The sequence below is a fragment of the Ambystoma mexicanum genome, chromosome 5q (assembly GCF_040938575.1).
Source record: "Ambystoma mexicanum isolate Mex_15411 chromosome 5q, UKY_AmexF1_1, whole genome shotgun sequence".
NCBI lineage: Eukaryota > Metazoa > Chordata > Amphibia > Caudata > Ambystomatidae > Ambystoma > Ambystoma mexicanum.
This window is the reverse complement of record NC_090933.1, coordinates 219,785,954-219,799,500: the sequence shown is the minus strand read 5'-3', so window position 1 is coordinate 219,799,500 and position 13,547 is coordinate 219,785,954.

Here is a 13,547-nt window from a genome sequence, read left to right as displayed (position 1 = left end):
ATCTCACTGTGGTCTTCGCCATCGGCGCGGCAACTCCGGGATCGCAACCACCCCTGTGAAAACAAAAAGAGACATTGTTAGGGAACAGAGTAGTGCAGCAAGACACTGAGAAGACAGAGAAAATGGAGGGAAAGAGACAGAAAAGACATTATAACTCACCTAGAAGACAGCAAGCAGAGTCAGAGTCACAGCTGGTCTGGACCTGACATAAGGGCACACAGACCAGTGAAGCAACTAGGTCCACGGAACGCCTGCACCAACCATACGCGCCCCTGCCCAGAGACGCAGGACGGAGGGTTCAATGCACAAAAACCTAAGGTGAGCAAATATCCCAAGGGGGGTTGATTTGAACCAGAGGGAGGTGGGAGTCCACCCATAACAGAACCAGTATCTTAACCCTCCATTCTCCTGTTATAGGTTCTACCCAACATCTGGAACATAACCAAGCAGAGAGGGGTCCCGGATAGACCTCCATCCAGTATTGTGTGGTGCCCCCGTGGATACCAGGTGAGTGTAACACTTCTGAATCCCCTTCGGACCCACCTTATTAATCCTGAGTGTACTGTAGACGTGACGTAGGCACTGTCAGAATATATTGTTACTCTTTTACCATTACTTTCTTCTAGGGCTAATATGAAGGCTACCAGTTCTGCTCCTTGTGCTGAATATTGTGGGGGCAGTTTGACACATTTCACTGGCTCGCTTGTCCCGTCTTCCCTTAATCGCAGTATGGCTGCACCTGTTCTTCTTATGCCATCACTCAATGGTTGAGGACCCATCAATGTACAAAACATCATCTCCTTCCAGAGCGTCTTCCTCTACCTTACGAGTGGATGAGTAATATTCAAAAGCATATGTGCAATCGTGAGTATGTTCGCCCTCAGTTACCTCTTCTGCTATGAATTGTGCAGGGTTAACATTGTTACATCTCACTATTTTCAATTCTGGTCTTGATAGTATGATCTCATATCCCTTTACCCTCTGGGTAGTGAGTGTGCTTTTTGGTTTGTGCAGAATAGCAAAGGAGGGTGTGCTCAACATACAGTGTTGTAGAGCATCCCATTGTTATGGATGATGACTTTTCTACTGCAAATGCTGCAGCAGCCAAGTGTTGTTCGCACAGGAAATGTCCCATCATTACTGGGTCTAGGTGCCTGCTGTAAAATGCAAGTGGTTTGTGTCCCATGCTTGGTTTTTGGGTGAGCACTGCTTTCATCACTGCACCATCGCAATGCAAAAAGATGTGGAATTCTCGTTTGTAGTTGGGAGTACCCAGGACTGGTGCTGTTGGTATGGCCTCTTTTAATTCATTGAATGCATCATTTATCTCTCTCATCCACCCAAACTTTCTCCCCCCTCTTTGCCCTTCCCTGAGGGGTGCTAGTAGGGGTGCTAGTAGGGGTCCTGTGTATGTGCTGTAGTCAAATACCCATGCTCTCCAATAATTGCACATGCCTAGGAATTGCTGTAACTCTTGCACGGTTTGTGCCTGTGGTGTATTCATTATTGTCTGAGCTCTTTGTGGTGCAATGTTCTGCCCTTTTTGAGATATGATCTGCCCTATGTATGTATAGGACCTGTTCCTGGCAATACTGCAGTTTTGTTTTGTCAACCTTGTACCCTTTCTCAGCCAACACCGTGAGCATCATTACGGAGTCCCTCCTACACTCCTCCTCAGTGGTGCTGCAGATGAGAATGTCATCTACATATTGCAACACAGTGCTCTCAAGCTCAACATTACCCAGGTCCATCTGTATAACTCTGTTAAAAATGGATGGTGACTCACAGTATCCCTGGGGTAGCCTTGTGTGTTTCCATTTTGTGTTGTGGTATGTGAAACTTGTCAGGACTTGTGATTCTGGATGTAGTGGTATTGAAAAGAAGACATTCTTGAGGTCAATTAGAGTGAATCGGGATGCCTCTGCTTGTATCCCGCACAATAACGTGGCAGGGTTAGCTGCCACCGGGTACTCTGCCTCTACAATGTGGTTGAGAGGTCTCAAATCTTATAAAAAAAATTCACTGGTGCTTTTTTTAAATATAACAACAGCAAAGATAAGTCGTGCTCTCCAACAGATAAGGAGATGTTATCAGTGAATTAAACGACCCCTCGAGCCCCAGAAAATCCTTGAGTGTGCATGGCATCGCCTGACAATTTGAACTTCCCCTCCCTGATGCTGGATCTAGTGGCTCCCATGTCAACTAGGAAAGAGAATGTTTTGTCACCTATTGCCACCTTTATGTGTGGTTCCTTCTCAGGGTTAGGTGTTACCGACAGAATGGGACACAACAAGGAAGTCTGTGCACTGTCCTATTTGGGGTACAATGATTGTCCGCTAACTGTGTAGGGGTTGTGACCCATGATTGTTACTCCCCCCATTCGTGTCATCGGTACCGTGGTGTCCATGGGTTGTTGTGGATCATCTTGCAATTGTGTTAGTTGCTGCACTGTGCGGACGTGTCATTGTTGTGCTGTTTTATCATTTGCTGATGTGCCTGTTGTTGAGCAGGTTGGTGCGATGTCTGTTGTGTGTTGGGCATCACGTCTGGTTGCTGTTGTTGCTGTGGTTGTGGTATGGTACATTGCTGTCCGATCTGTACCTGAACGATCTACTGTGCTTATTGTTTGGTCCCCCTTGGTAGCCCTGTTGTCCCTGTTCACCCAATCCTGGTTGTGCCGGTCTTGACCTGCATGTGCGTGGTACATGTCCTACCAACCTGCATGTCCAACACGTGGGCGGCTACCGTGCCTGCCATGGAAACCCCCCTGTGCTATCCAAGTACCCATGCTGTCCGTATTGGGAGTATCCTTGAAACCCGCCCCCGGCTGGTTGTCATGACCCATAGAACTTGCCCCTTCTGGACCTCCTGGTCCTTATCGCGCTGGGGCTTGTATTCCTTGTTACTCCCAACATGGCCGCAACAAGTGACTTGCCTCACACCAGCTTTCACGTCGCACACGGCACGTCCTATAAATTGGCCACGCCCCCGGGGCCCTGCGCGTCTCAACGCTATCATTAGGTAGTGACTTGACGTGTGTGTGCTGTTCGGCAAATCTTCTATCCAAGATCCTGGTTTCCTTCCTCCTTCCTTCTCCCTTTCCCTCTATTCGACTCCTGGAATCCCCATTCTTAGCGACCGCTACCTACTTTCCTGGACATCCTGGAACAGCGGCCTTCCCGGAACTCTGAACTCGTTCCGCAGCCGGACGAGACTCGAGCGAGTCTATACAAGACCCGATCCATCCACAAGAGGAATCCTCCCATGGAACAGAGCCAGAAGCGATCCCAGGTGAGACGGGGGGAGATTTACGACACTGGTGTGCTGAGGGTCCAAACCCTCTCCCCCTGTTGAAACCCCCTCTTCTCTATAGTTGTTTGTGTAGCCATTGCCCATTGTTGTGTATCCTCCCCCATGGGTTGTGCGGGTTGCTATGGTGCTGTGTATGGGGGCAGGGGTGGTAGTTGTTGGTGCATGGACGGTTCTTGTAACTGCTGTATAGTTGGTTGTTGCTGTGCGAGGGGTTGTACTAGTGGGGCGGAGCTCGCTATAAGCGCTCCCTCTAGGGCGTATTTTGATCGCTTTTTTTTTTTTAATCAATTTTGCCTCATCTGCCTTTCTATCTTCCTCCTGTTTCATCTTCTCTTGCTATAGTGTACAATGGTGCACTATAGTTAGTTGTATCTCCGGCCACTCCTTCGCTTCCATCCCCACCAACTTTTTCAGTTGCCTCTGCACAGGTTCTGGGAGCCCCTGTATCAGTATGTGATAAAAGATAGCTAGTGTTTTGTCCCACGGCTCCCGCGTTTCCAGGCGCCACTTTTCCTGAATTTCTTGGATGTAATTAACAGGATCCTCATTCTCGCGCACTTTGCGAGACGTAATCACCCCTATATCGGATGTGTTGGGTACTGTACCCGTAATGCCAGCCATACCGCGTGTATGCAGTTTGCAAATGGCGACCTGTTGTGTGATGTGTTGCTTATTGTCACCCCAGGGAACCCTGCCCTCTTCCAAATGTCATCTGCAGCATCACCCAAAAGTGAAATCAAGAGCCCTTTGACGTCACCAACCGCTAGCATGTGCCCTGCTGTCAATTTCTCCATTTCATATAACCACTTCCCCGTGCCTCCACTCAAAAAGGGCAGCCTGCACTTAATGTTCTCCTTGTCTGCATGTTTCCAGGGTACATATTGTGGTCTTATCCTACCCCTTTCCAATAAGGGCATCTGCGTGTATTCGGCCATTTCCTCTGGTGTGCGCTGATGCTGTGTTGTCTGTATGTCCTGTGTGTCGTCCTCTATATTGGACAAGTCGTCAAAGAGGTCTATGAGGTTGCGTGCATGATGCGTGTCTGCTGTTCCCCTGTGTTCCCTGCTTTGATATGAGTGGCCCTTGTTGTGCGCTATTGCCAGCCCCTCCCTCCTGTGCCTGGGGAGGTCTCTGAGCCTGTTGACATATGGTGTGAGTGGCCAACGATGTTACTGTCTGTAGTGTATCTCCCTTCTGTGTGCCTTCCTGTCTGGCTGTTTTCTCTTCCCGCGTTCTGCATTTCCATGACGACCCTTTGCCTGTACATGTGATGTAGAGCTTGCTAAGCACCTCTCCGTTTTCATCGCTCTGTCCTCCGCATGATTCTTCCCCATCCTCGTCATTGCAGAACCGCCCCCCCCCAGAATGTGAGCTTTTTGTTTGGGCGGGGTATCGTACTGTTACCGTTTCCAAATCTATCTACACGCACTTTTCTGCATCCACTGTATCCACTCCTACCTGGGGTGCTGTCACCACTTTGCTACTGCACATACTCAACTTACTCCTCGTAGCCCTGTTATTTTATTTTTGCACTCGTTCACCTGGCTGTTCACCCTGACTTTCCACATCTGCCCTGACCCTGCGTAGTTCTTTCATTATGGCATCACTCACCTCGCTCAGGGCCTTTGCATCCCTATCCCTCGTGCTAACTTCTCCACTACCCCTCGCTAGTATGCTGTCTATTATCCAGCCCTCTTCTTACTTACGTGTGCTTTCTGATAGGGAAATTACACTGGAAGAAAAAGATCCTGTCAGCCTCTTCCTTTTCGTCTTCTCTTCTCCTATTCTACCGCTTTCCATACGCGCTGCCCTTACTGTAATACCCCGCATGAGTGTCTCCTCCCACTCCCTTTCTTCTTTCCCTAGCTGCTCGAGTTCCATTCTCTCTCCTCTTTCCCTCTCCAGCTGAACCAGCCTCTCTAGTTCCTTTAGTTGAAGCTGCTTAGTGACTATGCTTCGTGTTCTTTTTAGTTCAGCTATCCTCGCTTCTAACATTGCTGTTTCCTCCTGTGTTGAGTCCCCTTTTTCTCCGTTACTTACCTCTTCCTCTCTCTGTGTCTGTGCTATTTCCACTTTTTCTATTGCCCTAGTCGCCCCCTCTTCCTTTCCTGTGGTCGTCCCCTCTAGTTTTAAAAGCACCTGCACTGCTATCCATTCGTCTGACCCTATTCCTGGTAACGTAAGCTGTGCTTTCCTTATGCCGTCATGATTCATCTGCGTCCCTTCCATACCTACTGTGCCCTCTTTACGTGATGTGTTTTGGAAGTTCTCTCCTGGCGCACATGGCAGAGGGTTGTATGCAGGGTTTGAATAGCCCTTCGCTGCTGTCAACTCTCAGGGCTTGGCAGCTTCCTTTAATTCTCTAATCGGGTATAACCCTTCTGTCTCTTCTTCACTCTCCTCAGCGTTGTCTGTGACACAGCTGGGAGGGGCCTGAGGCGGAGTGCACCCCTCTCCCTCACTCTCCTCTTCTTTATTTACTTCTTGCATGCTCATCATCCCCGGGCCGTACCACTGAAACATCTTCCAAAGCTGAAAAATTTCTAGATGATTTGTCAGCTTCTTCCCCTTGTATGAGTCATGCAAGTACGCTAGCAGTGAATGTTAAGTTTCCTTGAAAAAACTACCATTATGAGGCCAAGCTATTCTTATTCTTTCATCTGTGTCTTTAGTCCATTCTAAACTGTACTTTACTATCTTATCCTTGTATGTTGGCATTGTTTTACAAATGTATTGGAGTGGTGTTGTCAATGTGTGGTATCCGTGGAGTGTCCCTATCCCATAGTACGATGACATTTTTAAATACATACCACTGTTACCTGGCCCCTAGTTGGGGACTTCCGACTCTCCGCTGTCAGTGGGAAGGAAAAAATGTGAGTTAGAACTCATTACTTCAACACTTATTTCTCTGTTGTCTTGCACTGGGCTGCCGTCTTCCGACATGCCCCTCTGCGTTTCTAGGCCGCCTTTGACCCGTGGCGTGCAAGGTCTCCTGTGACCTCACACCCTACGCGGCATGCTCTTGGGCTGCTCTGCCCTGTCGGGGCTGCCACTGCTCGACGCGCCCGTGTTGTTGTTTGAGCCCCTCCTCTCCTCTATTGCCTCATGGCCTGTGCTGCGTATGCTCATACCGTCCCACCCACACGGGTGGCACCGATACTCGGCACACTCCCTCGAGGATGTGCCAGCGTTCTCTGTGCGCTGCCACCTGCTTACCTTTACCCTGCCCTAGCCGCTGGCCCCGGCTCCAATCTTCATAAAAAAACGCGATGTCATATGCAAAACTCTATGGGTGATGTCACCAGCTACCACAACTTGCTACATACACACAGTTAACATGTAATGCGCGCCACTGTTCACATAAGAAAACCACACAATCCCCACAGCTGTCTCCCTACTACGCCTGGAGTGGAGTATCCATTAATCACCTTTCTCAATATAGTTAGTCTGCACACGCTGTGTCACCTCGAGTGTGATACGCTCCCTCACCAGGGGAACTTAACCAGCCCACTATCTTCTGCAATCTTGAGAGAGACTCTAGATACCTCCTGCGGGAATCTGTCATCTATTCACCAAGCTAAAACACTCAATTAATAGGAATTCTCATCTACTCATCGAACTACAACACCGACTCATAGGAATACCACACCCTCATACATGTGTTCACCATCCAGACCAATCAGGGTGGCACTCCGTCCAACACATGGGGACCCGTCGCCCCACCCAATGGCTCATCATCACAAGAAGGGATTACCTTTGCTCCGTTCCCTACAACTCACGTGCCGATCACCACTGATAGACCAAATTTTGAAACAATGTAAAACCACCCAGCAACCTATTTACAATTCCTCCCCCACCCGCCTAATACAGTATTGCTCATTGTGTGGTCAATACTCACATCAAGCTCACGTCTGCCGGTGCCGCTCGGCTGCGGGCACCCCTCCCAATCAGCTCGCTACTTCCCCTCGCCTGGACATTCGCCAACCGCAGGCGGGAAACTTTTGAAGTTGACTCCCGACGGCCAATCTCTGTATTGCGCGGTCCGGTTGTCTCACAGTTCCGTGATGGTCCTGCAGTCCTCCAAGGGGGCAACGGCAGAGGGGGCCGCATCGCCAGGCCACCTTATCACAGACAATCTCGCTGGGGCCTCCAACGTGTTAGGGAAATTTCTGGTAGTCAGCAGAGCCGTACCCACGGTCCGTGGACCTCCAGCTCTCGGAAGGCCTTAACTCCTTGCACGTCCCAAAGAAGTAGAGGGCCACACAAGAGCAATTTGCTACTGTTGTTAATTACAAGAAAACAGGCAGGGACAAATACGAGGAGCGTAGGTTCCAGGCAACTTCTCATCATACTCAGGCTCGCAGGCCCGTTTTGTACCTGAGCGACGTAACAATTTGCGTCCCCTACGAAAGCTCGTCCCCGAACTTATTGCCACTCCGGGTTGGCTCCCCGAGTGGTAGGTCCAGTATAGGACCATATAGTGAAAGGGGTTATTGGTGGAGTAGAGGTCAGGTGGTATCCTTGGTTCGTCCCTAAAAATTGTTACTTTGGAAATGTTACATGGAGAGAGTTAGTGATTGCGTGCGAGGTATTGTCGTCAGTGGTTAACCCCTGTGTCCCGATTGGTCCATCAGCGAGCCCCCCAGCCTGGGACCTTCGCCGTTCCCAGCCCGTAATGTACCTGGTGCTGGCAATAGTGTAAGACTATGTGTCAGTGAAAGACAATGGACAGAGCCTGCTACTGCCATTAGAGCGCTCCTTTCCCATCGCCGCCTGTGCCTGAGTTGTTACAACTTTGCTGCAAGGTGGGTACCCAGACGTGGGACACCATTGCTTCTTCAGTCATCAGGAATTGGCATTGCATCAGGTCATCCTGGTCATGTGTTTAGAGACCGTTGCTGAGGTAGAATTACGGGGATTTCATTTGTATTTTGCTTCGGGTAGTCGCGGCATTTGCGGGTGTCACCTTGGCTTGGAGAGCAGGGAATGTGGATTGCAACATTGTGACCTTGGCTGTGGTGCTCCAGCCAGGGGCTGTTCTGCATGCTCAGCACCTTGCAGCTCCGCATGAGCTGCTTCTGGCCTGGCGGCTCAGGTCTGAGGCCTACTTTGTTTTGGTTACATGTTGTGGCATAAGGTCCACAGGGAAAGAGGGTGTGGGCGGTATGGTTCCTTGTACATGAGTCCATCTATAGGGTCTTGTCTCCATTGTTAGTAGCATGAGGCCTCTGCAAGCATATACACGAACTCTACACAAACTCTTCTAGCATCTTGCATTTCTGCGGTGCGGTGTGGTTGCTGGCCTATGTGAAAAATAAAAACGGTGCACGTCTGTGAGTGTATGCGGTCCACCATGTCGTAGCACTGATCATGTTCTTCATGTGGATAGGTGTGTGAATGATCCAGGTGCGTGGCAGCCCATGTCTTTCTGTCTATCATGGCTATGTCGTCTAGTCATCTCTAGTGATGGCAGCTTAGGTTGCGAAGCGTTTAGTTGAGCTGGTCCATGCGATCGGTCCCAGCTCCGTCTTGGTTCCCGCTGCGTGTTTTAGGCAGGATGCGGCCTAGGTTTGCAGGTGGAGCATGGTCATGGTGTGCATTGGCATCTGGGGCAGTGGGCAAAGGTGTGAACTTGTGTGATCCGAGGTTCTTTGGTCGTGACGTCGTCTTCCACAGTTTGTAGGTGGGTTGAGGGAAGGAACCTTTCCATTTTTCCTCTTCACAGGCCGGCTACACTGAAAAAAGGGAACACAATGAAGACACCAAAGTCTTTGTAGGCACCAGGAACAGATTAATTACAGGAAGAGGAGTAAACTTGTTGCCAGCAGAATAAATCAGACATCATGGACACAGGTCATTGCCTGCACTGGTCTGTGGGCACAAGGCGGGCATTGATGATAGGCATACCAGCTAGGCACACCCACTGGTATGGAAACCGGAGGCCTGGGGAGTACCATTGAATGTAAGGGGGGGAAAGAGGGGACCCCAAGGGAGAAAGAGAACGGTTGGAGAGGGAGTTGGAGGAGGGGGATGGTAGAGATGGTGAGGTGGGAAAGGAGAGAGAGAGAGAGAGAGAGAGAGAGAGAGAGAGAGGTAGGCGCAGAGAGGCACAGAGAGACACACAGGGAGGAAGGGAGGGATAGAGAGAAAGAGAAAGAGAAAAAGAGAGAGAGAGAAAGAGAAAGAGAGAAAAAGAGAGAAAAAGGAGGGCAAGGCAGGCCAGGAGCCCTACTGGTGGAAAAATAGAGCAGGTTGAGGAGGAAAGGAAGGCAAGGATGGAGAGGGAAGACAAGGATACCTTTGGAAGGGGCCTCCTAAGTTCTGCTGCCTCCCCCCATTAGCAACAACCAAAGAGCAAGAGACGCCTCAGTCCTTTCTCTGTAGGCTATATAAGACTGTTGCTCCCGCCCACTCAAGGGCAGGCTTCTCAGCCAGGCAAGTGTTTGTGTGGCTGTTTCCAGGGCACGCTTTGTCACTCTGTCCCCTCCAGGGCCAGCCACCTCTGCACCCAGGCAAGTGTTTGTTTGGCTGTTGCCAGAATGCCCAGATCAGGGAAGTTGAGCCCAGAAGGGGAGGTTAATTGTAGGGTAAGGGGAGATAAAATTATAGAGTGCAGGGCAGTTGGGCCCAAAGGGGAGGTTACTTGCTGGACTGGGGGATGGAGGAAGTTCCTGGAAAGGGTGCAAGAGGTCAGAAGGCTAGCTTGCTGACTTGTAGAGGGAAGGATAATTACAGGGTGTGGGAGAAATGGTATCCAGAGCCCCCCAACCCATGATGGACACAAGTGGAATACAATGGGGAAATTAAAAGTTGTGTACTACATTGAAGAAACTACCATTCCCACACAAACACCTTCCTGGAAATGACATAGTGTACTCCTGGCTGTCACATTCTAACTAAATATGACATGGCGAACTGTGCCAGTAGGCTGTTTCCACCCAGAATACACCAGTCTATGTGTTTGTAATGGTGTGAGCACAGGAAAATGTGTGTAGATAAGCCCCACACATTTCCTGAGGTTGGTCTACCATCATGCCAGTGCCTGTTGCTCCCAATGCTATGGCTATGCCAGTGCCTGCTGCCTATGACGCCCCGGTGCCTCCCCAAGTCTCCAAGGCTGACTTTGGGCCAGTACTTACAACTGTACAGTCCACCGCCCTTAAATGTGCTCTGGTTAACGTCCGTTCTGTCCCAGTTCTCGCCCTAGACGTCCATGACCTCATCCTCAAGAATAATACCGGCCTCCTCATAATTACTGAAACTTAGAATGAAACCTCTGGCCCAGCCCTCTCCCTTGCCATCCCGGATGGGTACACCATTTACAGGTAAGACCGCCCTCTCTTGAGAGGTGGTGGAGTAGCCCTCATCGCCAAAGAAACCTTTGCCGTCAGGAAGATTGAAGGTGAACTTGGCCACAGCTGTGACTACCTTCCACTCAAAATCAATCTCTCCCCTAACTTCACCTTGGCTCTTCACATCGTTTATCGACCCCTGGGTCCGATCACTGAATTCTATGATTCCCTTATTCACTCTCTCTCAGGCAATTTGAAAAAGACCTCCAAAGTCTTACACACAGGTGACCTTAATTTAGGCATCAACGATCCTAATGACGCCCACGCTGCCACTTTGAACAACGCCTTATCTATTCTAGGGTTCTCGCGAGCCATTTCCAATCCAACCCACACTAAAGGTCGCTCGCTGGACTGGGTCACCCCCCATAACTGCTCAGTGCTAATTACTGAGAACTCACCGATCCCATGGTCTGACCACCACTACATTCAATTTGACCTAAACACCTCTAGAGGGCCCCCCCAAGCCCACTCCCTGCAGCTCTCACCAAGAGCTCACGTCAACTCAATGCGGAAAAGATCACACCCTTCCTTAAGGTGCCTGCTCTCCAGGCCCCTTTCTCGAAGGACCCTGACACTCTCGCTAGTGCCATTAAACTGGCAATCACCCAAGCAGTTCATTCTATCACTCCACTCCACTCTCAGGAAAGCCAAGAAAGCCAAGCCCAGGAGCTGCTCCAATTACGTGCCAAGAAGCGAGCTGACCTCGCACCCTGGAAAACCAAACCCAATGAGGCAACTAAATCGGCCTTTAAGGCTATTTCCAAAGACTATAAATCGGGCATAATCAAAGCCGAAGCCAATTCCTTCAACACTAGGATATCTAATGCAAAATCTGGCACCAAAGAAATTTTCACCATTTTCAGGGAGCTGGAAACTCCGTCCACTCCACCACCTACCCTCTTGAAGGATGAAAACTGGTGCAATAACATCAAATCTGCCATGCTTAACAAACTAAACACCCTGCAAACTAAAGTCCTAGCTCACCAAAAGGCCTTGATCCTCCTAATTGCCAATCAGAACAGTAACCAGAAAAAGGAGACAAAAGTCAACCCATCCCCGCTATTCAACTCCAAGGATATGAGTGAATCTGAAGTAATCTCTCTCCTAAAATGTATCAAACCCTCTAACTGCAAGGGTGACGTATGTCCTGCTCAGCTCATTAAAGTTTGTGGCCCAACCCTTGCCCCCTTTTTGACAGCGTTTATCAATGCATCCCTCCAGTCTGGCCATGTTCCAACTGACCTTAAGGAAGCTTGGGTATGCTTGCTCCTCAAGAAACCCTCCCTTGACCCATCGGTACCGGCGAACTACAGGCCCATCACCACTGTCCCCTTCGTACTGAAAATATTGGACAAAGCAGCCTACCTGCAAGCCCAAAAATCCCTTGAAGACTACCGTCTTCTGGGCCTTTGGCAAATGGACGACATCAGAGACGCCGGCAAACCAGCGCTCCTTCTGCTCCTTGATTAATCGGCTGTGTTCGACCTCGTGGATCACAACACTCTTTGCCACCACTTCGCCATAGCAGCCAATTTCTCACCCAAGGCATGTGCGTGGATCACTTTGTTTCTACAGGAAAGGGCCATGAAAGTCTTCACCAACTCAGCGTGCGCTTCTCCTAGTCACATTAAATGCGGGGTGCCTCAGGGCTCCTGCATTGCGCCTATCCTCTATAACCTGTTCACCAGGCCTCTCTTCAACCTTCTTGACGCATTGGGCATCTCATACATTAACTATGCTTATGACACCCAGGTGCTCATCCCTCTTAAAGGTGACTATAAGGCAGACAGGATTACCCTTTGCACCATATATTGCACAATCCAAGCTTGGATGGCAGAAAACTGGCTATGCCTCAACAGTGAGAAAACCGAGCTTCTGCTAATTGGGTCACTGACCATTCTGGGTAAACTCGACAAACAATACTGCTCCTTCACCATTGATAATATATCCATTGCTGTGTCCCAAACAGTCAAGACACTGGGAGTCTACTTCGACTCCAATCTCACTACGAACAGGCAGGACAATGCCATTGCCTCTTCTTCGGAATACTACTCCAAACTGCTCAATGCAGCAAGACCCTTCTTAACCTCACAGAACTGCATCACCATTGCTAGGGCTACGATAGGATCAAGATTGGATTATTGCAATGCTCTCCTTGGGGGGACATCTAGCAAAAACATTGCTAAACTCCAACTGGTTCAAAACAATGTCCTTAGGGCCGCCACAGGATTCTCCAAAAAGGATCACATCTCCGACCTGAGAAGGCAGGTCCACTGGCTTCCCGTTAAGGAGAGAATCACCTTCAAAATCCTCTGCCTTACGCACAAATGCCTCCATGATCTGACTCCCCCATGCCTGGCCCAGAGAATAGCCATGCCAACATCCTCCAGGCCGTCCAGAATGTCCTATACCAACCTGATCTCCATTCCCAAAACCCGTAGAGTGCGTGCAGGTGGCTCCAGCTTCCGAGCCATCGCAGCCACACACTGGAACGTGTTACCTACGCTCCTTAGGGGGATCGACTTTCACCTAGCCTTCTGCAACACCATTAAAACTAGGCTATTTGTCTGACCGGTTACTACCAGTGCTCACTCTGTGCACCCCGAAAGTACACCCAATTATATCTGTTACCTAGCACCTCCCTTTTTGTAACCAAGTAACCACATGTTGTTTTTTCCACCACCTATTGTAAGGGTAATCTTGACTACGTACACTTTCATGTAATAGCGCCTCGATTGGGCTGTAGTGCGCTCTACAAATGTAAAAAATTAAATAAAAAATAAAATCATTCCATTTACTTAAACATTTAAAAAAGCCCAGGTGAGCGCATGCCCACCCATGCGGATGGTTGAATTTCTCACAATGGTCTCGTTTTATACAGCA